Here is a 4,080-nt window from a genome sequence, read left to right as displayed (position 1 = left end):
CGTGTACGCAAAAGTATTTTAAATTATATTTGACATGCGCAAAAGAAACTTAATTGTTAATTAGGCGTCAAACACAATCGTAAAAATCTGTTTTTCGGATTCTGGGGGTCTAAAAACGTGGATATTTGACAAAAACTGGGTGAACCAATTTTCCAGAAATCTAATAACTTCTCTGACGAGAATGTAAAAATCGATAATTATTATAGATCAATCTTAACTCTTAAAGATCTACACCCATTTTCTCACATTACTCGCTTCCACGCTCAGTGAGTCACGCCTACACCACGAAAAGTTTACAGAAATAATAAAATAAGGGACTAGAAGCGTATATTCGCTGGAAAAGCAGCGAAATTGAGCTGTTATTCAGTGAAATTTTACTGATCAGCAGCTACATTTCACTGTTTCAGCAGTGTATATACGCTGATTTGAATTAGACATATGCTGATTCAGATTTAGAGAGTACAAAGAAGACGAATTTTCAACAAAATACAGGAATGTTCAACTCAGAAAGGACAATTTTTATAAAATAGTTTCATTTCAAATGAAAAATACAAATTTTAAACCAAAAATGAAATAGTTGCATTTTCAGTTTAAAAAATCATTTTCAACAAAATAGTCAAATTTTTAATCAACGAGATCAATTTTCAACTGAATTGAAGAAATATTCAACTGGATTCGTTAATTTTTTTAAACTTTCAACGATATAGCTTTATTATCAACTGCGTTTAGATGAATTTTCAGTTAAATAAATCATTCTGTCGACCAACAAGGCGAATTGTCAACAAAATACATGAATTTTCAAGGAAATAGCATTTGAATTTTTAACTACAAAGATTAATTGTCAATCAAGAAGACAAACTATCTACCAAAAAGACGAATTTCCAACCAAAATAAAAGCTCATACGCGCGCTCTGCGCGCGAATCACTACTTTGCTTGCAATTATTTTATTTGGAAATAAAGTTCAATTAAATACCACCATAATCATTTTTACTTTCATAACTTCTATTTGTACACGGATTCGCGTGGGTACCCTCTCATGATGCAGAATAAAGGATTGTGCAACACTAAACATTTTTATCAAATGTTTAGGCAAATACGAGTACTTCCAATAACCTCGTATATGGCCGCATTGTAATCTAATTGTACTAAAATTAATGCACTGATTTTAGGCCCGCCTTAGTAAAAGAAAAAATTTCAAATGCGCACAGAATGTGAATTTGAGAGACCTCTGCTCCAGCGTGGATTTAAACATAAAAAATCTGCTCGCTACGCGGGCACATTCTCATCCCCTAGGGCGCGCAACTGTTGGTTCTCGTGCTTCGCGCTCGATTGTACATTTATCTCGCGCTTCGCGCTCGATTATGTATTTACCACGCGCTACGCGCTCGGTGTTTATATTTTCGCACATTCTTGCGTAAAAATTTTTGAATTAAGACCGCACTTAGTCTTTGCATTTGTTCCGCATTTCTTCCGCATTCAGGCACAGACCTTTTAAAATCAAAGGTGAACATACCGACACCTGTAATCTTGTGATTTTGAACTATCTTTTGTTAAAGCTCTTTTGGCTTTAACGAACATATTCTCATCGCGTATCTCGTGCTTCGCACTCGATTTGGTCCAACATGTGCACTTTTCTACATTATACACAACACTTTTATATCAATTATAATACATTTTTATGTAACTCTGCCTGGGATTACTTATTAAAAAATTGCAAATTAAAAAGTAAATTGTATTTATCATGATTATTTTTGTATTTGTTCCTTATTTTGCTTTAAATTGTATTCTAAGCTGCTCTGAAACGTGTATCATTTCAATAAATGTATATCATTACAATTCATAATATGCATAAAAATTGAGTCATACTAATTCATATTTTCTTGTTTTTATAATTTTTTATTTTCGATGTTGTTTTTTACAATTAAATAGAAACTACTACGCATCTGCATAGGGTCTAATACAGGAACCTATATAGGGTATTATATAGGAGCCTATGTTCTCTTTCGTCTTTTCTGTGCTTTTTACAAAAAGTGCATTTTTGCATTTTTTATCTTATGTTTTACGATTAAAAGAAGATCTACTCGTCCAATCGAAAAATGATTAATTATACTTATTGACTACTTGGAAAAGGGTAAAACAATCACTGATGAATATTATGCATCATTATTAGAGCAGCTGAAAGAAGAAATTTAAAAAAAACTACCACATTTGGCGAGAAAAAAAATTCTCTTTCATCACGACAACGCCAGAGTTCACACATGCTTCGTTTCAATGGCTAAAATTGAAGAAATAAAATTCGAATTGGTCGAACACCCACCGTATTCACCAGATTTAGCCCCCAGTGACTTTTTCTACTCTTCCAATCGAAAAATGATTAATAATAAATTTATGGATCCTTTTAGGCGAACAACTGTTGTCTGGTAATTTAAGTTCATACCTTGTGTCGTTTTTTTTTTTTAACAAATGTAATATTTTTATTTAGAATGTTATTTCTTACGACTAAAGCAAAAACTAACTGCACGGAAAAAAATGGATGTTCAAAAGTAAAATCTAGATGTTCTGGGTTAACATATTATGTGTTCAACTATAGGACAACAATTTAGATGTTCAAAGTTAGCATCTGGAGATCTTAAAATGTGAAATGTTACCCCCTGAAATTCAAAATGTTCTATTGAAAAATCCGAGATATTACATGTATGGTTATGTCAAATTACGTCTGTAAATATTTGAGGAGTTTACTTATTTATGGTCATTTAAGGAATTAATTGATAACTTATTTGTGTTTTTTAAATTAAACTTTAATGTTCGTACACGAACGAAAAACAGATGAGGGGTATAAAATGTCGACCAGATGATGCATTCAGTCAAGTTGAGGTTATATTCAATATTTCTAATTCAAAATAAAAACGGGGATGAATAATCGGAGAACGAATGATCTGTAATCTGAATTAAATATTCTATCTATTTTAAGTTACTTAAACTCAATTTTTATTTCAAATTTATAAACCTTTTGTCAAATGTGTTAAGTCAATAAACCTAAAACATAAGATCGTTGTTCTCTTCTTTAAACTTAAAAAAGTCGTTATCTGATTTCATCTAAGGACATCTAATTTTTATTCTTTGGAATTGTTCCAAAATTGTAATATTCCATAATTTTAATATTGAATATATATATATATATATAGCTTTGAAATATAGTCGTGAAATTGCAATGTGCGATGCACATGCGCCCGAACGGTTTTAACATCTGAATGTGTTTCAGTTTAACATAAAAATATTTTTACGCCTAACATCTCAAAAAGATGTTAAACGTTTGGCATCAATATCTGCGTATTAGGTGCTACAATCTTACCCTTTAAACATCCATTTTTCTCCGTGTGTCCTATCAAAAATTATAGCTCTTTTTTGGATGAACAATTTTTGTCTCATTTTTTTTGTAGCTTATATCGAAAAGTGATTCATTATCAATTTGTAGTTCTTTCCAGGGCGCGCAATTTGAACTTTTTCACTTTTTTCGTATCTTGCATAGTTTGATCAAAACATGGAATTTTTTAATTTTTCATTATTTTTGGTACGATGAAATTTGAAATGTTCAACTTTTCGACCAAATTAAAAAAGTTGTTATCATAATCTTGCAGGGCTCTCAAAAAGCAATGTTTTTCTTCTCCAGACTTTTTTTTCTTATCATGCGTTGTTTGGCTTAAATTGTTCATTTTAGTTTTTTTTTTGGATTTTGAAAGTGCTATAAATCTAGCAATTTTTGGTTTTTCGAAAAAAGTAATTAGGATAAATTGTTAACTTTTTTTAACACTATGAATTTTCATCCAAAATGGCTGGCTAACGAACTTGACATTTAGTTTAAGACACTAAACGAGTGTACCAAAGGGCAATCTAATAGATTACTTTTTTCAAAAGTTATCGTGTTCACAGACAGACAGACATACAGACATACAAACAGATAGACACATTCGTAAAAACCTGTTTTTCGGATTTAGTGGGTCTCAAAACGTGGACATTTGACAAAAACTGGGAGGCGAAATTTTACACAAATCTAATACCTTCTCTGAATGTAAAAATCA

This window comes from Belonocnema kinseyi, chromosome 6 (genome assembly GCF_010883055.1).
Source record: "Belonocnema kinseyi isolate 2016_QV_RU_SX_M_011 chromosome 6, B_treatae_v1, whole genome shotgun sequence".
NCBI classification, from domain to species: domain Eukaryota; kingdom Metazoa; phylum Arthropoda; class Insecta; order Hymenoptera; family Cynipidae; genus Belonocnema; species Belonocnema kinseyi.
The sequence above is the reverse complement of the archived record's forward strand: the minus strand, read 5'-3'. Positions refer to the sequence as shown.